General features: G+C 34.8%; 1 long non-coding RNA gene across 1 annotated transcript in view; it reads right to left on the reverse strand.

The window, feature by feature from the left end:
• The window catches only part of LOC148092045 (uncharacterized), a 310,662-nt gene extending 284,087 nt beyond the window's left edge, over nucleotides 1-26,575 (reverse strand). The window contains exon 1 of the long non-coding RNA XR_015715315.1: nucleotides 26,477-26,575. This is a non-coding gene — a long non-coding RNA (uncharacterized LOC148092045). The remainder of the gene's footprint in view (nucleotides 1-26,476) is intronic.
• Nucleotides 26,576-26,906: the final 331 nt, after the last annotated feature.

Consider the following 26,906-nt stretch of genomic DNA (forward strand, 5'->3'; position numbering starts at 1 on the left):
TCATCTATAAGGTTGCAGTCACTTTTTCTCATACTCACCTTGAATTTGGCTAAAAGCATTCCTCACCCATTCCCTGCCTCTGCTTTGTTCTCAATATGTAGCCACATGCAAATGAGTTCATCTTGTGAAGCCTCAAGTTCTTTCTTTCAACTAGAAATGGTAATTACAGAAAAAATAAAATACTTGGATTCTAATCTTTTTGTCAGTCATCTACTCTAACTGGACAAACAAGGCAAGGCTAACATACCCTGCTTCTCTTGTAAAGTTCAAGTAAAAATTAACTTTCCTGAAGTAGGTTATAATTTGGTGCCTAGGTGCAATTTAGATTTATGCACATGTACCTTATTTCAGTGAATTCTAAGCATATCAGGAAAAATAAATGAATATATTTTTCAGCTGACCAATACCCAAATCTTACTTTCTTTAAAAAAAATATTACATTAATTCTATAAGCAGATAAATGGAGACAAAACCTTTCAGGATCGTTAGGGGGGAAAATGTATTCCAAATTATCTTTTCTTAATAGATTTTAAAAATAAATGTAGCCTAGAGAAAACTTTATAACTTCAGTCCTCCATTTAAATGAATTACATACATCTTATATTTTTATTGATTTTACTGATAATTATGTTTTTATGTCATTTGCAATGGAATTTTTAGTTGAGTGAGATGGTATAGATTTTTGTATGGCCATTATATCTTCTTTCTCTGAATACAGTAACTTTTTGAGAATAATAATTTTTACTATTGTAGATATCATCTTATAAATAAATAGTAATATGACAAAATAGAAATTTATCATGTGGGGTTACATTTATTAATGATTCTCAAGTTTATATGAAGCACTAAGATTATATAATTTCATTCAGTACTTACAACATACTTTTGAGATAAGTACTGTTAGTTAAGAGATGTGAAAATTTAGACTTAGAGACTTTAAGAAAACTTAAGCCAAAGTCAGCAAAAAAATAAGAATTAGATTCTGGATTTGAACCCTAGACTCTCTGACCTCAAAACCAAGATTCTAATCACTCTACCTTGTCTGATATACATGAGAGTAAAGCACTCATGCCTTACAACTCAGAGATATGTGGCCCAGCAGCATCAACATCACTGGGGAACTTATTAGAAATGCAGAATCCCAGGACCCACCTTACTTCAGAATCTGATTTTAGCAACATCCTGATGATTTTTATGCACCTTAAAATTCTAAAAACACTATTGTAATGGATACTTGTGGGTTGTCCTCTCACTATCCACTTCATCTTTTCCCAGAATATTTATAATTTGGTTTAGAAAAACACATAGTTCCAGCAAGGTGACTCCATACTGAGCTATACAAACCACACTAAACTAAACTACGCCTGTGGACTTTTGCTGGGAATGTTGGCACAAAATTATTTTTTAAAGCCAGTTGGTTCAAGAGTGGATATATGAGCTTGGATATGGTGATTACAGAGGCTGGAGAGACAGAAAGAAACTGGATGATTCAGGGAACAAGAACCCTATATATTTGAGAATTTCTCCCTTAGAAGGATCTGTTTTAAAAGGGTGTGTGTGTGTGTGTGTGTGTGTGTGTGTGTGTGTGTGTGTGTGTGAGTGTGTGATTATTGTTGTTTTTGTGTGGGGTAAGAGAGTAGAGTGACACCTTCCGATTTTGAAGACCACTTTGGCTACATGATTGAGAATTAATTAAACAAACAACAAAGCCCTAAGGCAGAGAGGCCAGTTACAATCTGCCTGCAAGACACATTGGAGATGCTCACAGTTTGACCAGAGTGATGAGAAGGGAGAAAAGGTGATGTGAAAAAACTCAAATAATATTTAGAAGGTAGGATCTATAGGGGAAGTAGTTCTTAGGTTATAAACCATGAGGGAATTTTTAAGAAAAGCTTTCAAATATATGGTCTGAGCAATTGGGGGAAATAATTTGTCCTTAGTATGAAAAATACAGGAGTAGGAGCAAAGCAGAGGGCAGGCTGAGGAATTCTATTTTGATCAAAGGGGTCCCTACAGCTGGATTTACAGTTCTAACCCACACTCATCTCTCACCATGACTTACTGTTTTTAATCACTCTATATAAAGATTGCATTTCACTCTTTAGAAAGGAGGAAAATGCCATGTTTTCTTTATTTCACATTACCCTTTCCCTGAAATTAGTATTCCTATTTCTGAGGTTTTACTGACATGTGATATAACTAATTCAGAAATGTAGGCCTTTTTTTTTATTTCTGTACTAAACATAATTTTAGTGTGGGTAAATTTTCTAATGGGAAATCATGACCTATAATCAGATTTTTTAAAAGAAAGAAATCCTATAAGATTGACTTCTCTCTTGCTCTATTAATTGTTAATTATCACTAATGAGTAGGAAGTAGAATTTGAGTTAGATCTGAGCAGCCCATAAATCAAAATCATCTAGAATGCTGGTCACGTGAGCATCATCAGCTCTCTCCAGCATGTGGCCCCCACCTGGCTATTTCAGCTTTCCTGAGAGAGGTTTCTAAATGCTGGAGCACTCATGACACAGTCTACTGAATTCTGGGCTCCAAACCCTGAAGGATCCCCCACTCCCCCCGTAAATGGATCTTAGAGGGGATATTTAAGTCTTTGAAAAACCCTCTACTGAAGAAAAAGCTACCCCACATGTGACTTCAAATACCCACAGGAGCCCAGGAATCTCTAAATACATCCCCGGGGATTCCAGCATTTAACTCCTCATTATTTAGACACTTTTCAGAGGATGTGCTATATCTATTTTTAATCTTTTTGTTTGTTTGTTTGTTTTTAAATAGTAGGCAATGTTGAGGAGACAATAAGGCAACAAACTGTTCTGACAAATAATGACAATTAGATGGTGCATTTACTTAAGTGGCTCCAAATGCTTTCCCTCCTGAACAGATGCAGGTTTTGTTTTTGTTTATTTTTGTTCATGTTTTTAGGAAAAAACAAGCAATTGTGTAGCTGCCATAAAACTACCAGCAGACACAGAGGGCAAAATTTACTTATCTTTCTCTCTGTTTCTGAGAGAATAGTATGATTTAAAATGATAGAAAAGTGTCTGTCTTTTTGCTGTCTTTTTGCTGTGGTAGCTAAAAGGCCCACTCTAAACTATAAATGAAGAAAGAGCATATAAAAATATAAGATATAGCATATAAACTAAAGTAATCTTACACACAAAAGTGATTCAAGCATTTGTAAAAAAAATTATCTTATAAGTATTCAGGTTAATTTCGGATCTTAAATTGTGTCCAGCAGAGTTTGAGACTTTATTTTGATTTTTTCTTACTTGTTTTAAATTAAAATAGAAAAAGAAGGGAAAAGGAAAGTAATATTTATGCATTCCTCAGTAGGCTAAGCTTTTTATATATTATGTAATCTTCATAAAAGATTATATATTATTATCTCCCATCAGGATATTTAATAGTTGCACCCTAGCTGTAAGGCAAGAGCACACCCTCAGAACTCTGGCTACACCCACAGGAGATAAAGTCTTCCCAGAAAGTCACCTCAACAAAATGGCAACTCTATTGACAATTTTCCAATCCCAAAACTGCCTGAGAGGCTAAAGGGTTACCCAAGGCTCTTCCGGTCAGTAAAAGCCCCCATTCCCTCTCTAACTCAATTTCCTCTTACTACCAGGGGTCCTACAGAAGTAACAGTGGAAATAAAATTGCTATTTTAAGAAAACCACCATCAGAACCTCTGTTTTACATTCTGGTACTAACTTTAGGATAAAACTTTTGCTTAAAAGAAAACACAAATAAATACCCCCAAACTAATTAAAATAAATACCTCTACCTTTCTTGAGAAAACGCTTGTCATATATTTAGCAAAATGTCTGGTACCAAGTCATAAATGGGAACACGTAGCTATAATCATCTCTCCTCCCCAATCCAGTTGGTAATACATTAAGAAAATAGTTATACTACCTCCTAAATGCCAGTAGAAAAAATATTTGAGACTGTGTAGACATTTCCATTACAGTAATTTAGACTCACACCCAATCAATGCAAACATCATTAATTGGGTTCTCCTGTTGGCCTGACTGAATGGATTGTTACAATGGTGGGAGGCAAAGCAATTCACTTTGGTTTGTATTCAAAGTCATGGATTACCTAAAGATAGGGTCGTTAAAACAGATCCTAAGGGGAAAAACACGTACACTGGACATTAACTTTACTCCTCCAATGAAAGCAAATAAATTTGGCCAAAGGTATTGATTCTATGTATTTCCTAAAGTCATTAAGAAAAGTTCTTGTACTACTTAATAATCACATGGCAAAAACAAAATGGAAACCACATATATAAAAAAATAAGAATAAAAAATGAAAAAAAAAATAAAAAAAAATTTTTAAAGAATAAAAAATGATTTTTGTCAACAATTGAGGTGTTCAACCTAATAGACAGAAAATATATTTTTCAGGGATAAGCAAACAGGTGTCTTATGATAAATTCAATTATAAAGGCCAAATAAAGATATTCTCTTATAAAGTTAAAAAAGAGTATCAGAGAAGTCTGAAATAAAATAGTTTGGTGGGAAACCATTCTGATTTTAACACTAGGTTTCATTTCTCTTTGCTATTTTTAGAAAGAATAAAGATTCTGGCATCAGACCTGGGTTTGACACTCAGCTCGCTAATTACCAAGTGACCTTAGTTACAATCTCAGATTTTTGGTTGTTTTATTTTTAATCTTTAAAAGAAGGGTACCTATTTCCAGGGTAACTAAACTATTGGGGGATTATAAAATGATGAAATAAAGCACTTGCTATATTTTCAGTGAATGTTAGCTTCTGTCTCTTCCCCTTCCTCCTATGCAACACTCCTTGGAATCACTGAATCCTCCAAAATACCTTTCTAAATGTGCCCAGAAATCCCATCCGTGGTTCCACTAAGGCAATAGCTGAGGCCAGAAGCTGTTAAATTCCCAAATACAAAGGCACTTTATTAAAATCTGAAGATGACTAAAAAGAAAAAGATTACAGAATAATATAAAATGTGCAACACCCAAAGTTCCTAAAGACATGCCTTTTTCTTGAAAACACCAAGGAAAATGTTAGAAAGTTTAGGAGGTTCCAAATTTTCTCATTCGTGGATAACAATTGTCTTTTCCCAAAGTGCTGTATAACTTTACACTTGGTGACCTTCTTTACTCTTGGGATCCTGCGCAAGCAACTTGACCTCCAACTATAATACTTACCTTCTTAGACTCCAAAGGATACACCAAATATGTATATTATCCTTTCTCAAAAACAAAAACAAAACAAACAAAAAAACAAACAAATTAAGACTTTGTATCATCCAATTCATCATTCCTAGATCCAATAAACTGAGCCTTAATGAACCTTCAAATAAGATGTAAGTTTGTGGGGAAAAAATTCACAATGTAAAAGAAAGAATAGAAAGATATTAATGATAATAAATTATCCAAGTAGTTCAAAGATTATGGTTGTTAAAAATGATGTACACACACCTTTCCTTGAAGATTTTTCCCCAAGAAGAGATTATTAAAACGTTCCTTTAGCCCGGCCAGGCGTGGCTCAGTGGTTGAGCGTCGACCTAGGATCCGGGCGATCGGGGTTCGATTCCCGGTCAGGGCACATGCCCTGATTGTGGGCTCGATCAATGACTCTCTCATCATTGATGTTTCTATCTCTCTCGCCCCCTCCTTTCCTCTCTCTGAAATCAATAAAGATATATTAAAAACAAAAAACAAATAAAAAAAAACAAAAACATTTCTTTAGTTGTACAAATTAAAATTTATTTTATACAAATTTTCACATCTAGTACTTAGTTTCATTGACTATCTTATGTTTTACTAAGAACAGAAAAATTTTAGAGTTATTTTTAGGGGGACTTTTATTGCTTAATTAATTAAAGTCCCTTAAATATTTCTTTTTAAAGTTTTTTTTAAACTTTACTTTTATTTATTTATTTTTTAAATATATCTTTATTGATTTCAGAGAGAGGAAAGGAGAGGGAGAGAGAGAGCTAGAAACACCAATGATGAGAGAGTCATTGATCGGCTGCAGCCCGCAACCCGGGCATGTGCCCTGACTGGGAATCGAACCCTGATCCCCTGGATCCTAGGTCGACGCTTAACTGCTGGGCCACGCCCGGCCGGGCTAAACTTTATTTTTATTATTGACATTATTACAGATGTCCTCATTTTCCCCCACCCCACCCTTTGCCCACCTCTACCCAGCCCCTGACACTCCTTCCCTCTGGCCATCACCACACTATTTTCTGGGTCTATGGGTTATACATATATGTTTGTTGTCTAATCCATCTACCTTCTTTCAAGGCCTTTAAATAGTTCAGATGATCCAAGTGATTTTTATAAATTTAACATTTTCAATTTCCTATTTATTCCAATTTTTAGCTATCAAGTCTTTTAAAAATGTGGTTAAATAGAAATTTTAATGAATCCAAAAATGTATTATTAATAAATATGATGTCATTATCTTAAAATGCTCTAATAATGTGTTTAAAAACTCAGTATGGTTTTTGCTTTAAAAAAATACAATCCTGAATCAATTAATCCATTACATATTTTAAATCAGAAACGAACATTAACATTATGGTTTTGAGTCCATCAACATGTCTATTTTTGTAAATTTCCTTACATCTATAAGATACACCCACTAAGAAAAAAACTAATGGCATCCCAAAGATGTTTGGAAATCATATTTGCCAGATGAGGTTGTATAATGAATGACCTGCCATCTTCGTCATGATGTTAGCTGGATGCATTTTAGAGCTATTGTTGGGATACAACACTATTTATATCTAGTTACAAGTTAAATAGCATCAAATTAACCATTCTTCTTATTGAGGTCTGCAACCCCCATCCAGGCTTCTGTTTCATGCATCAAAATTTGACTTTTCTTTGCTCTTATAATACTTAAATACCTTCTATCTAATTCCTAAGACCTTAGAACTTGATAAAAGTTTCCATTTATGTTTTACTATCTTGTAGGAACATAGCTCTCGATATCACAGTAACAGCAGATTGAATTCTGGATGTCTCTCACAGCTGAATCTACGAGTTCACACATTCCATGCTCACTATTGACTGTGGTAATAAATGTTAATATAGTGATTGCCATGTGCCAGGAGACACTAATACTTTATTATTCTTTTAAATGTTTCTGCAAATCTAGTTCTATGGGATTAATATTCTCTCCCACTTATAGGTGAAGTCACTGAATCAAGATGGTTAGTACTTTATTTAATATTAAACAGCTAATAGGAAAGAAGGCCAAGTGTGTGCTCTTCCCAGAATACTTCAGTATGGGAACCAAGGCTTAGAATTGTAAATGGTGTTTCTCTCTGTCACCCATATTGGCCCCCTCACAAAATTCTGATGTTCCATTTTTGTGACATTGAGTCTGATAGATTAGTAGCCTTGGACTTACGTGTGCTCTTATGTGTTGGAAATTTTGCTATATGTTTTAGATGGATTGTCCAAAATCTTTACAACAATCTTGAAAGCCACCAACTTCTCTTCCCACCAACACAGGGATGTGGCCTTCGTATTTCTTAGACAGGGAGCAACTTGACTCTGTGGTCACCTTGACATAACTATAAATGGCAAAAGAGGTAACATGAACGCTCTCATCACACAGCTCTAACTTTCAAATTTATAGTCAAATTAGAAATCTGATGAAAAGGTATTTGAAATTTGAAACGTTGAATTGCCATGACTAACAAAAAGACCCAGATTGTCAATATTGTAAAAGATCAATGTTATTAAACTTGGGTTTATGCTCCTAGGACCAGTACCGAAGCAGAGGAAATAAATGTCATTTGTAATTAAAATGAGGGCTTCGGATGTTGTTTGAGGATAAAAACACAATGTCTATCTCTTCAAAATAACTTAATTACACAGATCATTCAGGGAATTAACTGGGTTTGAGGACATTCTTTCAGAGAACAAAATGACAAGAAAGAAATATTGCAGATGTGCAGATAGTAAAAAGGTCCACAGAAACTAATTATGCATTGATAATCCAATTACCTGTTGCATGCAGATCTCCTATCTGTTAATTATCTCCATTTATTCTGAATCAGCTTTCAGCCACTGAGATTTGTTATGGCCCATTCAAGTCTTTGCCATAATTCAACACTTGTAACTTATTTTTTGTAATATAAGGAAAACGGCCTATCATTTTTTCACAACTTTGATTTGTAGTGTTTTCCATTCCTGTTAAACTGTTTTGGATTTGTATTATTTCTCTCTAATATGAAAACATGGTCAATCCCAGCTTCAAATGGAACAACCGTTACTGAATATATTAAGCCAGTATTGACATTGTTTATGGAATTTCATAACTGTATATGGGACTTTATAGAACACATAAAAATGTAATCACCTCCCATACGTTCGTATTCATTTCCATCCCAGTTCATATCACCCTGCTATTTCCCTACATTGCCAAGGGATGAATAGATGCAGGGTGGGCAAGAGTAGGTTTACAGTTGTGAGTTTGCAAAACAGAGTTTATTGCTGTATCATTATTTATTAATTATTGTACTCTTTGTTTGTATTATAACTGTAAACTGACTTTTGCTCATCCTTGTATTCATGACACAACCTTAAGACAGAGCAGAGAGAATGGAAAGTGCCGAGTTGAATTTTTTATTCACTCCCACTATCTTTGCCATGATTGTGTAGGCTATAATTTTCATTACCCTCCTAGGGTAGCCAAAAACTTACCCTAAAGACCTTGGAAACATCTCTGCAGTAAACCTAACAGATCTATCTGGCTGGAATAAATAGTCTGGGCCATGCTACTAAATGGAAATGATGTTGAAAGGAAAATACTCTTCTCTGTAAGTGAAGGTAGAATAGCTACATAAACTTGCAGTTCTTTTCCTTATCAAACATATTTTTGGGGGGAGTGTCACCATTTTCAAATACTAATGTCCAAGTTTCTTAGCTCTAATCCTGAAAGAGAGATTTGGTGAATATAACTAATTTGTACAAAGCTGACCCAATTAATTATGGTTATATATATATATCCATGTATCTATCTCTATCATCTATCATCTATCTATCTATGTTTCTAACATCTATCAATCTATATATCTATCATCTATCTAACTACCTAGCTGGATATAGTACCTGGGGTTAATCTGGTATAATTATGACAACTAGGCTCAGATATTTAGTAGAGGGGATAATGTACTCCCATAGAAAAATGTACTAAAAAGGTGCATGCCCCAAATATCTCTTTTACACTATGCCTTTGCCACTGCTTGGCGTTTCTGTTTCTGTACATGTTATTTCCCTTATCACTGCTGCTGCTGCCATCTTGCACATACAACCAACTTCAGTGGCCCTCTAAGGATGAAATCAATATCCTCTCCCATGTGACACCTTCCCTGCCTCTCTAGTTTCTGTGCTCACGTGGCATTTTGTTCCATAAACAACAAGCATCACAGCAGTAACATGTATTGTTTCATTTTTAATGAGAATTTCAGGTAAAAGCAGTGATGTCCAGAATTGATCAATAAGTGAAACCCAACCTTCTGCTGTCTACAAGTGGCAAACTTTAAATATAAAACACACAGAGGGTGAAAGTAAATGGGTGACAAAAGATATAACATGAGGACAAAACATAAGAAAAAGGTAAGCTGGGTGGACTTAGACAAGTCAATATCCTTGAGTCTATGAAAAAGTGGAGTAATAATAATACCTGATTCATGAGGGTTTTGTGAGTCTTCACTGAGTGAATGTGTAAAACGTTCAGGTCAGACACATGGTTTCAAAACGTGGTTAGATATGTTTATTATTGGCTTATATTACAATAAACATATATACAAAGGCCTATGGAAACACCAAAGAGGTGATCAATTTTGTCTGGTAGTTTGTTGACAGTCCACTATTATCTCGGAGGTGACATCAGTTCTATAGATCACCCTGGAAATAATTTCTCTAATTTTTTTTCATAATTGTATGATTAGACTTTCTTTTTATTTCTCTCAAGTGTATTTAAAAACATTCCCCCCCCCAGAAATACCTCCACAGTCTAAGAAAAGGCTATATATACTAGTAGGGAGCTCAATTAAATTAGTTATTAGAAGTTTGACCTGCCATGCTGTATAAAGTTCAGTTAGAATATGTACAAAGTGAATTCTTGACAATAATTGTTTCCCCTACTGTGCATGATTACAAAAGCCTTCAGGGGGCAATCCCAAAGTGTCTCCGTGTCCTAAAATTCATTCAGGAGTCAAATAAAAACAGTCCTTGGGTTAAAAACTACTATTCTCTTTTTTATCTTGGTTTACAAAGAAGATTAAAGAGGAAACAGAGCATCTCTCTGGCTTATCATTGGGTTACTAATGAAGACATCTTTGTGGAATGTTGAGAAGCACAAGCTCTTTGAAACAATGTGTCTTTAACTACCTACTTGATATTTAATATTTGAAGACTTAGGTCTTTAACTGAGTTTAGTTTCCTCTTTGCTAAACTTTGTGGGAGCTGTTGGAAATATTACATGAGCTAATACATGTAATACTTTTAAAGTAAAACTTTTTATATTTTTAATAATGCTATGCAATAATTCCAAACTGGTATAAATATTAATATCCAGTGAGTAGGCTTTTCTCACAGCATGCTCAGTTCAAAGGACAGGACACTGTAAGGTCATTTTTCTCCAATTAGTGTCCTCAAGCTGCTCTATTGAGTTTGTTGCAGGGCTGATATTTCCTGCCAAACAATTGAAGTAAAATAAAATACAGATGAACAATGAAGTTATTACTTCTAATAAAACAAATTATTATTACCGATCCTCCTACCTTGTACCTTTACTTACTTGAAGAAATAGGGGCTTCACCTCAAGAAATGGTGAATTAAGTTTTCAAGAATTGGTTAATTCACCATAGAAGGAGGTATCCAATGTACATTTTTCAGATTTATCTTTGTTCTATTATGGACTAGAATGGGCAGTTATCTAATATTTTATCCTAAATTGAATATCAAACTACATATCAATTTATAATTGAATTTTTAAAATTGTCATATTTTTGTTTCCTTTTTATTGAATTTATTGGGGTGACACTGGTTAATAAAATTATACAGGATTCAGGTGCACAATTCCACAACACATCATATATACACTGTATTGTGTATTCCCCACCCCAAGTCAAGTCTCCCCCCAACACATTTTTTTTATCCAGTTACCTTTCTGAACTTGTTTATTAGACTTAAGAATGTGTGTGAGTGTGTGTGTGTTTCCTTTAGGACAGTCTACATAGAGAATCTTGGTGTCAGAGATAAGACAGTTTTGCTTCTGCCTTCCCAATTAGATGATTCCCCCCTTACTCCATTGGTAGCACAATATTGAGTAGTAAGGGCAAAGAGCAGGACAGTCTGCCTTGTCCTGATTTTAGAGGAAAATCATTCAGTCACTCACTATATGTTTACCATTTTGCTGTTTATTTTCCATATGCCTCATGATTCTATGTTTCTGTTTTCCTCTTTGCTTTTTGTATATGCCTGTTAAATAGTTTCTGTGGACTTTTCAGATGTATTTATTTTATTTATTTGGGGGGATTGTTGTAAAGATTAAACTATTCCTTAAACCATCAGGAGACTTGGGAGGTCAAGGGGAAAGATAGTGAGTTTTAACTAAGTTAACGTCACAAAAATATGTTCACTCATTCATCAAGCTGCTACTGCTAAATCTCCCCCTTCATCTCATTTCGATAAGTGGAATAAACTAGTTTTCTTATGAGTGCACCTCTGAAGGGGCATGAAATTAAAAGACGTGCCATTTCATGGTAGCTTGGTGTTCGATGTAAATACAGTGATGTCCTCTCCCTTGTTCTCAGTAGAAAACTATCTGTACCTTCCAGAAATATATTACCAAACAGGAGAAATTACCTGCAAATATATTCAGAGCTTGGCACAGTTGCAAAGCTAAAGAAGATCCCTTGAGAACTGTGAAGAGTCGAAGTTCACACTTTGGCCAGCATTTTATGACCCATGAAGAATAATAAATGGACAAAATATTGCTTAAGGCACTGAGATGGTAGCTAATTATATATGTTATTAACCCACCTTTGGGGTGAATAAAATTATTATTATTCTACTATTGACATAAATTAGCCCCCACTGATACATATTTATCATGATTCCGGCACAGAATTAAGAAATGTTATCTAATTTGAGACACAGTTACCTTAGTAATTATAGTCCCTCAGTTAATAGGGCCACACTCTGGCCCTATCACTCTTACCAAGAAAGGAGTGTATAGGTCCAAAACGAACATGCCTGTCAAAACCCTGAGACATGTGTAATTCTGGATAATGCTCTGAGTATCTGAGGTCATGGAATTCTTTGCTTTCCTTCCAAGCCCACTTTCAGAACATGTAAGTGCAATTTTCTGAGGTCATTTTCTACTGGTATATTATAACGTTGGTGGGGGCACTCTTAGGCCGGGGGGTTATCAAGGGACAGTTATTTGTTGGGGATGGGGGCTGTAGATGGAACTTGGATGAGTTGAGGTTTTTATGCATGTATGCCTGAGATCTCTTGTGAGCAAGAAAGCTGGGAGTGGAAAGAGAGGAAGGCATGAGCTATGAGCTGGAGACTGCAGATGAGACTAGTTCTCCATGGTCAGAGCTTTGAGGGATTCAAAAATTATAAATTTTAAATTAGACTTTCAGGTCATTGTGAAAATGACAAGGTACAAGTAAATAACATCTTATTTAACTGTATGTTAAATTGCCTTATATCTTTTGAACATTTAGACATATGGTATGATAGACTTCATATATATTCTTGATCTTGGGCCTGCAATTGTCTGGGACGTGATGGGATGATATTACCTATTTACAAGTGAGATAACCTGAGACTCAGAGAAGTTAAATAATTTGGCAAAGGTCACAAAGCTGGAAAGAGAAGCTGGATTCTTCTGATTCCAAAGGCCATTTAAAAGCCACTATAATCTCTTCTTTGTTGTGATCTTCACCGTGACCTTATGTTGTAAGGTCACACTGTTAATATTTGGGGAAAGTTGAGGTCAGATTCATTGAATTGACAACCTGCAAATTTTTAGTGACATTGTGCTATGATGAAGGAGTACAAAGAATATAAAATGCAAGTTTAAGGGGGAGGGGAGCAAAAACACTATCTTTCTTGCCTACTCTGTATTCTCAGCACCTACAAGTAGGTACCTACACAGAGTAGGCACTCAATGAACATGTGTTGAGGAATGAATGAGTTGAAGAACATTGGTGCTTCCAGTGTCACTAGTGTGACCTCATATATAATGCATAATGGTAATCGACCCCTGACCTACAACCTCAAGAAGGAAGGAGAAATATATTGATGGGTCAAACCTCTAATGAACAATTCCTTTTAGGTGAGAGTGAAGGATTTTCCTGTCTATCATCATTTATCTAGCTGCTTTCCACAGGGTGATTTATTTTTAAATTAAAAAAGGGAAACAAGAAAGGAATATGAGAAAATATATAAAATAATGTTGCCTATTTCAATATAGGCTTTCATCTGGGAGAGAAAAAGAATTGTGTCACTGGTCTTTCTCTACTGACTTATTTCGCTTAGCATAATGTTCTTCTGGTCCATCCGTGCTGTCCCAGAAGGTAAGATTTCCTTCTTTTTTACAGCCAAGTAGTATTCCATTGTGTAAATGTACCATGGGTTCTTTATCCACTCACTTACTAAGGGACACAGGAAAGGGGGTGGGGGGAGGTAGAAGAGGGGACAAGGGGATAAATGGTGATGGAAGGAGATTTAACTTGGGGTGGTGAACACACAATATAATGTACAGATGCTGTATTATAGAACTGTACACCTGAAACATATAATTTTATTAACCAATGTCAACTCTGTAAATTCAATAAAAAAAGAAAGAAGATTGTGTTTTCCAATCTGTAAAAGTAACCTATAAAAGCAAAACAAAAAACCCCAAAATCTACCAATCAATAAATCAACCTTAATGCAATAGCACCCTCTTATCACATATATCCTTGGGTGAGGCAGCAAAAGGCAAAATTAGCAACTTGATCCATTATGAATTATCCAGGTAAATGGGTCGTAAACTAAGATTTAAGAGTTGAAAAGGAGCCAGAGCTACAAATTGTCAAAGGGCTCTGAGCTGCTGTGGGAGGTGCACTGCAGAGGCAGGCTCTCACTTCAGAGGACAAGTACCTGGAGACAGGAGCCATGAACCATGCCAGGAAAATAAATTTAAATCCTGAAGAAGATCAGCATGCCTACAGATACAAATCTCTGTGCACATAGGGGGCCAGCTTTTGTAAGGGTCAGTCTGAGGGCTGGCTCTATGGTTGGTGCACCCCAAATGGCTAGTGATAAATGACACCCTAAACTGGCTCATTCCAGCACTGGTGGGCTCATTTAATACAGACTTCCCTAGCAGCTCAGCATTAATACTATTTTGTTTTTATGCAGGAGGATTGTATTATCTTTACTACTGGCTTTAAAATCAAGGCTAGGATTTCTGTGCTTAAGAGTTTTGCTAAGAGGAGCTTGGTTAAATTGCTCCTAAGAACAGACGAGAGCAGTTCTAAATTGCAGACTTCCCAATTCCCAGAGCTACTCAAGAATTGTGTACAGTTGAGGGGCATTAATTTCTCCTACAACCCCATTGCAGTCTAAAAAAATAATAATAAAATATTATTAATAAAAAGAATCCCTTCCTTTCTCTCCACCACATGGACTGCTTTATTATTTCATCTCAGATAAAAATATTTCCACCAGTCATTTTCTTTATGACCTTGGTGCTGTTGCCTCTCTCAGCAGGATAATGTTTTATCACTATCAGCTTTGGTCTTAACCTTTGCTGATTCCTGGGCTTTTCTGGGACAGTAAATCCTGAGTGACTCAGGAGTCTTCAAATTCCTGCTCCCCTTCTGATAAGACACCTAAGTAGACTAATGGGAGAACCAAGAAAACAGGTAAGATAGTAACAAGCAGTCTCTGATTGTTCAATTGATTTTGAAGAGTTTAGTTAAAAGTCTAATGAAAGCCATTGTCCGGGGGACCATGCAAAGGCCAAGTAGCAGAAGGCATTCCTGAAAGCTAATCCCCCCTTGCCATTGACAAGGGATGGGGGTCTGCCTACGTCTAGACTGAACAGTTACACAGGACTTGAACGAACATGGGACTTAAACCTTAGAGAACCAGACACTCCGTATTGATGGTATTTACCAAAGTAACTGCTCACTTCTGAGTATCCCAGGGGAGCTAACAGTTAATTAAAACACACAATCTGGTCAGCTCTCATGGCAAGAAATAAAGAATGTTGAGTAACATAGGAAAAATACACCTGAAGCTTGTCAGCAGTCTATTCACTGGTTCCTAACATTCCCTCCAGGATTTTTCATGCTGACATACTCTGTTACTCATTTAACACTCACATAACAAGTATTTATTAAATACCAGCTGCACATGGGTCAAGGTGGTAGGCACTTGGGAATCAGAGAGCATGCAGTCCCTGACCTCAGGTAACTAATAATCTAACGGGGAAAAGAAACATGCTAGCAGATAACATGGAGACAGTATGTCCAGTGATGAACAAAGGTAAGAAAGGACAAATGTGTAAATCCTGAGAAAAATGTTTATCAAAGAGAAGTATATTTGGAAAATAAGTTTAGGATTCATGATTACAGGGTTCAAAGTAGGAAACAACAGACTGGGAAAATAACTTGGGGCCAGATTTTTAAATAAATTTACATTTCAAAATAAGAAATTATCCTATTGATAATGAAACACCATCAGAATGATAAAACAGTAGTAATACTGCAGCTAATATTAGAGTGCAGCTTTAAATCTCACAACTGGTTTCAGATCTTCTGAATATGTGATAGATTCCAGAGTAAACTCTAAATTGCTTTAGATTCCTTATCAATCAATATGATAGTAGTATAATTATAGATTGCTTGAAAATATCAGAAATACATGTGTTGCTATATCACTCTGTCAACCATAATTTAGAATAATAGGCATCAGAAGGTATCAGGAAACTGAAATTCAAGTCACAGACTTATAAATTGCACACTCTTGGAAAACTAGGTTTTATCTCTCTCACTTTATTATCTTTTAATTGGGACTGTGCTAGCAGACTCATAAAACCATGGCAGGAAAGTAATTATTTTGATGGTAATTAAAGAAGATCTTCACCAAATAAGACTTTAAAGAAACATTTAGATATGTTGGTACAGGTCATAATCATGTTAACTAATGTTTATATTAATTCTCCAATTTTTCTAGGATAATTACGGTATGTCATAGTACTAATAACTAATTCAGTTTTAAAAGTTTCTTTTGTGTACACCTGTATACACAGGGGAAATAAAGACAGGAACAAATCAAAGACAAAGGAATAGCTATATGCTTTGACTATTCAATGACTATTTGATTTTCCATTTCTACTCACCTTGCTGGTAAGTAGAGTCACTTAAGTTTATATAGTGTTTAATAATATCAGTATAAGGTATGCTAGAAATTTCACACAGCACAATTTTCTCTGCATCATCTTTTAGTTTTGAGGGGACATCAGACATGGGAGCTTAAGAAAGAAATAGGGTTAAATCAGTTTGTTCTCATACAGCTACTTTAAACAAATGGGATATTTATTCAAGATAGTATTAGGGACACTTATATTACTCCAAGAATCCTCATACATAACATTATAGATCATATTATATAAATCATAGTCTCCCTATGCTATTAGGCTTACTTCTAAAGTTATGCTACAAGAATATTCGAAACAGGAAACTGATAACCAGTTGTTTAGTGACACATAGACAAAAATAGCAGGTATGCATTAATTATTCACCATGCCATGTCTCTATGCAAGACATTGTATAAGGAAGCATTTTACAAAACTGAATGTTTTCAAAACTTGAATTGCCTAAGAAATTAATTCAGATTACTTTGAATATAGTCAAGTATTATAATAGTTGTATTTCAATTATTTTTTTTAAAAATTGAACAACTTAATCATCTGAGATAGCAATGATTTTTCCTTCTTTCTTAGGGTCAAATAATTTGCGAATGTGTTCGCCATCTAATATAGCCATTTGAAATATACAGTTAACAGTATGGTGATTGCCAGAGGGAAGGAGTCTGGGGGGAGGTAGATAGGGTAAAAAGGGGATAAATGATGGTGGAAGGAGACTTGGGGGTATTGAACACACAATATAATAATAGAGATTATGTATTGTACACCTGAAACCTATGTAATTTTATTAAACAATGTTACCCCAATAAATTCAATTTAAAAAGTAAATTAAAAATAATTTTAAAAATAAAATAAAATATATAATTCCCTCAATCAATTTAAATTGGTACTATGGTCTTAAACTCATTTTAACTTGAAGATTAAGTAGATTTGACTACAAACATTACCTGTTGTTTTACTTCCAAGTAAAAAAAGCTTGAAAATATATTCCAGGCATTTCTGCTTTGCCATAGAGTCTGAGCTGAGATATTAATGTTTCATCATAAATATCTTTCTGCTGAAATATTATAAAGAGTTGTGGTTAAGCCACTATAGGCATAAAACAAATCACTGGCCATTTATCCATTGTCTTCTTTTCTCAAATGAGTGATGGCCCTGTATTTGGGCATCTTTTACAACTCTTACATTAAGCTCTTCCATGAAGAGAATGCAATAAATTTGTGCAAAACCCATTCAAGGTATTATTGTCCTCATAAAAACATTTCTTTATGAGTCCCAAATTATAAGTGCCCTTCTCTACCTTCACACTAAAGTTTTCTGATTCTTAAGTCATAAATATAGGGGGAGTTGGCAAAAGTAGGTTTACAGTTGTGAGTTTATTCTTGTATTATGTATTTATTACTTGTTCTATTATTTACTTATATAATTTGTCCTCTTGTTAGTATTATTATTATTTTGTATCCTTACTTATCATTTATCTTTTAGGTAATGATGGCTAGTAATTTAACCTTATTTCCCCCCCCCCATATGTACAAAATTTTGTACCAAAATTAATTTATAGTTAAATAATTACAAGTCAGTGAGCAACATGGCAAAATTAGGCAAAAGTTGTTTTACCACAGACATAGTTTTAGTCCCTTCCAATGTTGCATGTATTATAATACAAAAATTAAATTATTTAGTATAAATTTGTTTATTTTTTTAAGTACAAATATTGAGAACCTAATATATTCTCAGGTGCAGAGACCACAGTGGAAGAAAAAATGGACCCATGCATCACTTTATATCTCTATCTATCTCCTCTATCTCTATCTCTATCTCTATCTCTATCTCTATCTCTATCTCTATCTCTATCTCTATCTCTATCTCTATCATCTCTATCTCTATCTCTATCATCTCTATCTCTATCTCTATCTCTATCTCTATCATCTCTATCATCTCTATCATCTCTATCTCTTTGTCTCTATATCTATATCATCTATATCATCTCTCTCTCTCTCTCTGTATTTATATATATATACATACATATATATAGTGTGTGTGTATGTAGAGAGTGTAAGAGAGCTAGACTTTATTCACATGCATGCACACACATATACAAGCAAATTGATTATAATATTAGTTTTAATTACAAATAAGTCTAATCTTGTTTGGTCCATCCATTATGAACTTTTATTTCTAACTCCTCTCCCCTAAATATTTTATAAATGTATTTCTTTTGAAATTTACTAGTTGTGGACAAAGTTGGTGAAAAGAAGTTAACACAAAAATAAAACAAAGTCCCTGACCTCAGGAAACTTAAAAGCACTTCAAAATGTTGGCTTAGTTACACTGGCAGTTTGAAGAAATTTGTACCTAAAAGCATTGCTGGGAATAAACCAATAAATGTTAGAGAACAAACTATGTTAGAGTAAGGCAGCAGCCCCAATCCACCAAAGCCAAGAAGTGACAGGAGCGGTTCCATTCTTCACACTCTGTCCCCAAGCTCCACTCTCAATCAAGGTAACGGAGTTTCCACTGACTGAGATTAACCTATAATCTTAGGAAACTATACCCAGTTTGTCTCAATTCACCCTTCTAAAAGATAAGAAGCTTTAGTACAAGATAGATATGAAGCATTGAAATACTTGAGAAAAATGCCTCCAGAACCAAGCTATTAAAAAGGCAATCACAGAAATAAGGATCTCAAGTAATGTGCCCAAAATGAATTTGGAGGGAGGCAGTGGGTTACAATATAGCCTGAAGATAAAAATGATTTAGGAGAAGCAGAGAAAAGGTTTTTGTTGTTTGTTTTTTTTTTTACAACAAGGTAATTTTGAAGTTGTTCTTTAAGATTACCAATTGAATCTGTTAAAGGGGGGGGGGGAGAAAAGAATATGAATCAGTCTATTGAAGAAAAAATAGGAATAATAATATCCATTGGTATCTTAAAATGTGGTTTTTTACAACAGTGCCCACTATCTTCTGGCCTCAGAGTTTTTGATGAGATATCTGCTGAAATTCTCTTGGAGAAGTCTTTGTATGTGATGAGTCACTACTTCACTGTTATTCTCTTTGGTTTTGGCATTCAAAAGTTTGGTTATAACGTATCTCACTGTGAATCTCTTGAGCCCATCTTAATTTGGAGTTTGTTGAGCTTCTTGAAATTTTATATTCATCTCTTTCATGAAATTTGGGAAGTTTTTAGCCATCATTTTTTGAAATATTCTCTCTACTCCTGGGACTCCCACAATGTGTATATTGTTCTCCTTGATAGTGTCTCACAGGCCCTTTAGGCTCTGTTCAATTTTCTTTATTATTATTTTTTTCTTCCTGTTCCTCAGACTTGGGAATTTTCATTGTCCTTTCTTTAAGTTTGCTGATTCTTTCTTCTGCCTGCTCAAATCTTCTTTGAATAACTCGTGTGTTTTTCTTTAAGCTATTGTACTTTTCAGGTCCCAAATTTCTTTTCAGTTTCTTTTAACTTTCTCTATCTCTTTATTGTTATTTTTATTTTGTTCCTATATCACTTTCTCAGCATTCTGTTACTCTTCTTTTAGTTAGTTCTTTGAGCATGTTTAATACAATTGTTTAAAAATCTTTGTCTAGTAGATCTGTTACTAGGTATTTTTCCAGAGACAGTTTGTTTTTTGTTTTGTTTTATTTTCCTTTGAGTAGGCCATATTTTTGTTTCTTTGTATTCTTTTTATTTTTGTTGCTGTGGTTGAAAACTGTACATTTGAATCTAATAATGCATTAGCTCTGGAAATCAGATTGTCTCCCTTCCTTAGGGTTTACTGTTTATTATTTTTTATTTGGTTTATTGGATTTTTTTTTTGGTGAGGAGCTATCTTTGTGTCAAGAATCAGCCTTAGATATAAACTTAAAGTTATCTCAGGTCTTTTTTGAGCCTGTGCCTTTCCTTTAGTGTGCATGGTCATTTTCTAATTTCCCCACATATGCATTTGCTTTTGAATGTCTTAGTCTTTAAAGTCTGGCTCGCAAAGGGAGGAAATGATAAAAATGAAGAACAGAAAAGGATGCTTGCCCTTTAAATCTTCTGGCTTCCCCTTCAGCCAGAGGGAAAGGGGCTAATTATAGAGTGTGTAGATACAATATAATGGTCACTTGCCTTTTTGCACCTTAGAAGTCAAAAGCAGCCATCAGTAATCAGAGCACAGATTCTTTTTGTGCATCCAGGCTCTTGAAATTTGTGTGTAGGCTGCTCCAGGAACACATGACTGCTACTGTGCTAAAATCTCACATTGATCAAAATTAACCACATTTTTAATATCCAAGCCTTTAATATACTGCAGAGCTCCAAAGTAGTTATATCAGAGAGATTTTTCTAGGGCAGTCATTGTCTAAGTAGGGAAACGGATCCCTGGTGCTTCTTACTCCACCATCTTCTAGTGTCCATTATCTGGCCATTGAAAGCATTTTATTTTGCCCACATATTGTAGAATAATTTTAACTTTAAATGCTTCTAGAGGAGAAATTTCTTTCTTCCTCAATTCTATTTGTATACACCTTTTGCACTTTACCTCTTAACTCTACAACAGTGGCCAATGTAAGCACTTAAGACTCTGATAGAAAATTGATATTGCTAACTGAAATCAGGACTTATGTTCCTGAGTAATATTTCAGATCCAACGAACCCATTCTTACTGCCCAGTTCTTGTTTTCTAACACCCCTTGTTAATTGTCAATAGTGCCTGCCATCAAAACACTTCATGACATCCATGTTGAAAGTGGCAAGTCTGTTGTGGCCACCTTATTTAAAGGTGATGTCCAACCTTGGCTAAGCTTGAAGTATTATCCAAATAGGAAGGATTGAGAGGGGGGAAAAAGAGAGAAAAAAACTCATGGACACAAATAACAGTGTAGTTATTGCTGGGGGGATAGGGAGGGTAGGAGAATAAATGGTGATGGAGGTAGACTTGACTTGGGGTGGTGAAAACATAATACACGGTACAGATGATGTGCTGTATAATTGTATACCTGAAACCTGTATAGTTTTGTCAGCCAGTGCCACTCCAATAAATTAAATAAAAAGGCGGGAAACATATATTACCTGTCATATAATTAAAAATTATATTTTGAGTGGGTTTTCTGAGATGATTTCTACACATTTTTATCTCATTCTTTTACATTTAATGTCTTTGGTTCTATGCTTTAAATTATGATTATGTACATCAGTACCCATTATTCTGTCACTGGAAATTTGATCTTGAATGAGTTAATAGAGCAATAACCTTATATTACTGTCCACAATATAACTGCAAGACAGATAAAGCAAGTTTTATGATTACTCTTTTATAGATAAGAATATTTCTTTAAACCTAAACACATTTAACAATTTTTGTCATCATGGACTTAAGCTATTTTCTTTTGTTTGAATCCTTATAGTTTTATGGCAGGCCTTATAGTTTTATAGTATGCATTTGAGAAAGACTTGTTGAAATAAATGAAATCCTAATGTAAAAATTTTATATGAAAGAATGATATATCTCTAAATCCAAATTAATTTCTTTTTACCACTGATGAATTATGAATCCTGTGCAATGAGGAAAAAAGATAAGACAAATTTGACAAAGATTGCTGCTTGAGCAATAAAAATATATACTTGTTGAGAATATATTTGCTGCCTGAGCAATAATAATGCATATTTGTTGAGAATATATATTGTGTCTTACAAGGTACTATAAATGTTCCTCACACATTAACACAATAGATCTGAGATAGGTCTACTGTTGTCCACATGTTACAGATGAGAAAATTAGAAGACTCAGAAGTTAAATAACTTGTTGCAGGCCATGAAACCTGTAGGTGGCAAAGCAAGGGCTGTTCTCCAAGGCAGTTAGTTCCCTCCTACTACATCTCCAGTGTTCCCCAAAGCTCTTATGTTGTGTTTATCTCAATGTTGATATGATAAGCTTTTCCCTGAATGCAGTTCCAATGATTATAAAGATCACAATGGAGGATTTTATAATAATTTTCTATTTCCCACTTGTGCAATCTGCCATTTTCCTAGGTAATGCTTTCCTGAAACTGAGACGCTTTGGGGCTAACTATAGCAGTCTTTGCATCAGAGAGATAAAGGACCATTTAGATAAGTAGCTAACAATTTGCATTCATCTTCAAGAAAATTATAGCCATGACCTTCATGCAGTTTCTGTCACCTCATTGCTCAGAGACCCCTTGCTCAGATACAATCTTCGTTAGAGGGAAAAAAGAAATCACAGGCTGCGAGTCACAGAAAAAGCAAACAGAAAACCAAGAGAATTTCAACCTTTTCTTGCCATTACTTTATTGCTCATCTAAATGACTTGATCTTTTCCTGCTGTAGGCAAATGATTCACAAAAGCTGATGGGGGTTTATATGACCAATAAAATGATTTCCAATGTTATGCACAGGTGACCAAAATGTCCTCCAGCTGCACTGATCAAATAGGAAGTGATGTTTTTTATGTTGTCAATGCATCAAGCTATTTTCTTCAGCTAAAGGACACATTCATTTATGTCAACTGAAGAAAAGGTGGAAAAATATCTTGATGTTTATCAATTTTATGCAATGAACTTTTAGACTTTGCTTGGATTGACACATGAATATGAAAAGTGGGATAAGTTCTGAAATATAGTAAGAACTAGAGAACAGAACTTGAAGACATATGATACTGAATAAAAGAGTGGGAAATTAACAACATTATACAAAGAAGTAAGAGATTAAATTTCTCAGCTAGATAATAAGAAAAATCAAAAGGGCTTGAGATCTTACTGGCAGCACTTGAAATTCACTGACAAGAATATATGAATACTTGTCTATCCAGGTATTCATGAAGAGAATTATAAGAAATGGCATTGATCACTTGATTTTAATTTAAATGCATTACAAATGCCACAGTAATAATGGAACACAGACTATTGAAGCTGATCATCTATGTGGGGGAGGGAGGAACCTCATGTCATAGGTAAAGCAATTAAAACTCAAGGGATTGCTGAAACAACTTTTCCAAAGTTTTATCATAAATTGTCTACAGAATTGCTAATGATCCAGTTCAACTTTTTATTTTTATGAAAAAAGATCTCAAGAGAGGCATGCTAATGAAACATGAACTTGAGTTCTGGACCTCCGAGTAATAACTTTTAGAGTCATTCTTGTCACTTCTTGTCACAAATTCATCACGTCTTGTTACAATTTTCAACACAGATATAGGAGATTCAGGTTTTGCAAAATACGTATGGTTAGGGAAACAGCTGTACTTTTGGGAGGTGTATGGAACAGCCCTCCCCTCCCCCAACCCCTCCAACCACACACACAAAAAATTTCATATGGTAAAAATGTCAATAGTGCTAAGGTTCAGAAACCTTTCATTAAACCAAGATAACATAGTTAAATGATAATCTTATTATACAATTTCCCAATCGCTTCTGCTTCTTTCTCTTTCTCCAATTTTAAAGTAATGACATCAATACCAATAATACTAACATATTTTTTAAAACCTATAATGCAATAAAAGGTGCCAGTAAAAGCTGTTTTTTGTTTGTTTGTTTTTTAAATCTTTGTAACTGGTTGGTAGAAGATAAAAATATTTCATCACATGTTTGAAATGTACACTTTCATCGTATGTAAAAAAGATTAAAGTAATTTGAAGAACTTGCTTTAGTTCAGTTCACTGAACAATTCTGTCCCTTCACCTTGTTTATAATAAATCTCTATTCTAGCAAACACAGTGGTAACTGAAGTAGGAGGAAATCTCACTTTTCCTATATCTTTATAACATTAGCTATATTGCCACAAATTCAAGTATTATCCAAATCACCATATATTATAGATATACAAGGCAGATTAAAGTAGTAAAGGAAATAAATATTTTATCAGATTCTTTGGATGACAAATCCCATATGGTGACTAGAGTAAATATGTATCAGTTAAAGCCGTTGCACCACCATCTTGCTAACAATTCTCATTTAAGACTGAAAAAGCAATAAAATTATATTTTACATGACAAAGGAAGGTAGATGACAATTGATGTTCGGAATTATATGCTTAAGTCACTTTCTATATTCGTTATAGTGAGTTCACTTGCAATGATTGTGCATCATAGTCATAGGGATGGGTAAGAGTTTATTCTCATGAGCTATAAGCTGCATTAGATTACATACCTCTCAATGATGGTAATTTAGAGAATAGTAAGTAATATTCAAGTTTTAGATGTTTAAGCTATTGAAAATGTGTGGACATTTGCCTATTTTCAAAGATATTAAGTGTTAAAAGATAACAGATGCCTGTCTCCACAAAAATATAATTAGACACATTCTCCATTTTTCATAATGAAAGAGGTGCTTTCTTTCAACATGTGACTTCCTGTGTTACAGGCATCCTGGGAAATCTAAACTTGCCATAACGTTAGGTAAAAGTAATGAGATTACTCCTTAAAACATTCATGATTAGCCTTAAGAGTGAAGACTCACATGTTTGAAAAGAGATATATACCAAGATCTTTAAATTGAAGGGGACCAAGGAGATCATCAAGTCTAGTGGACAATGTTGCCTCCCTAAGGAGTATGTGGAAAACTGGAGGCATCTGACTTGGGCATCTGACTAATGTTTAACATGTGGGCGTGAGGAATGCTCATTTATAATGTCAGGGACTATCCCACACAAAAATGAATAATCCTGCCTGTAATCATTCTAGATTAACTGGGTGGGTTCAATCTAATCACACAGCAAAGAACCTTTCCTAGATAGGGTCAAGGAAGATGTGACAATGGAAACATGGTCAAAACAATGTAAAAATGTAATGTGGCTTAAAAGATGAAAGCTAACATGTTAGCCTGCTACAGTTATATGGATGCTGGTAGAAGACTTAAGACCAGAAATAAGGAGGTTATTACAGAAATAGCATGAGTCAGAGTATCAATGTATTATTGTGCCCATTCCCTGAGTCCAAATTTCCAAAGAAGGCCAGGTAACAACAGCATACTCAGTAGAATGCACTACAGCAAAGGAACTCCGAATTTAGGGAACACACATATTTTATAATGGGCAATAAGCATGTCTTCCCTTTGTTCCAGAGGAAGACACTATCTCCACCTTCCAAGGTGGTTAATTTACAGACATCCTTAAAAAGATAGTTGTGAACAAAGGCAGCCATTAACTTCCTTGTAAATGTGAAAAAAATATAAAAGACCCATGAAGAATTGTATTCAGTAGGCAATACGACTATCCATGTAGCAGACGGGTACAATTTTGGACTAAGCTTGACTGAAATTCAGATTTTTTGGTTATGTCTGACAGATTGGCAGGAAAGAACTGCCTTACCCAGTTCACCTGAGGGAGTGAGGAACTTCTACCTAAAAAAAAATTTAAAAATCCATCTTTACTGAAAAAGAGTATATGATTCTGAGCACAGTAAGGTGTCACCCCAAATAGTCACTGAATTACCTCCCAGGAAACTCCTGAACTGACAACAAAACCTCTGGATTTAAACCTTAGTCTTCAAGGCTGTTCTGCTCTCACTTTCCTCTAACAAAGTGGTCCATGAAAATGCAAGGTACCTTATTTCTGCATCTTCATCATAGCCATGGTTTAGCTTTAATTTTAAAGGACTCTGGATATCAACAGCAATATCCAGAAAAATAAGTTTACAAATCCAACAATGTGGCAGAAAGCAGTGGTGATATTAAACTAAAATCAGTTTCAGAATTGGACACTCGAAACAATATAATCTTATTATACAGTGCCACCCCAATAAATTTCATTTTAAAAATAAAAATGAATAACATAATGTGATTTTTTTTATAGATGCAATGTTCTCACCAGTCTTGTCAGTATTATCTGAGAAACCAGAGTCTCAAACACACTATTCAGTAGCAATGATAGGGGAGGCCAACTGAGGCAGCAAGCCCTAACAGACACGGCAGAAACTAGCTGAAGTGGCACTTACCTGGAAATGAAGCTGAGCAAAAGAAGAAAGAATGGGTTGGTGGTAAAAGACTGAAAAGAGAGACTGAGTTCTATAATAAAGGCCTACCTTGGAGATACCATGGATTCGGTTCCAGATCACTGCAATACAGTGAGTCACAATCTTTTCACTGGTGGAAGATCTCGCCTTCAATTTATAAAACATGCAACACCTGTAAAGGGTGACAAAATGAGGCAGGAGATAGTTAGAACAGTAATAGGGGAGAGTGTTTAACAAGTGCTTATGTTCTTAGTATTGTGCTAAATTTTCTCTAATCCTTACAGTTTATTAATATGGGTTACAATAATATCAGCCTACAGATAAAAAATTTAGAGTAGATGACTTATTATTGACTAATTTCTCTAACCTTATACTGAATTCCTTGGAAGTAAGTTCTGCCTTATTTTACCCTCTAAATACCAATGCCCTGGAAATTACCAATGCCTTGGAAATTGTTGTGGCTATTTCTACTGAAACTCTTGGTAAAATAATCACTGAA

Source organism: Miniopterus natalensis, chromosome 11 (assembly GCF_054644295.1).
Source record: "Miniopterus natalensis isolate mMinNat1 chromosome 11, mMinNat1.hap1, whole genome shotgun sequence".
In the NCBI taxonomy this organism is placed as follows: Eukaryota; Metazoa; Chordata; class Mammalia; order Chiroptera; family Miniopteridae; genus Miniopterus; species Miniopterus natalensis.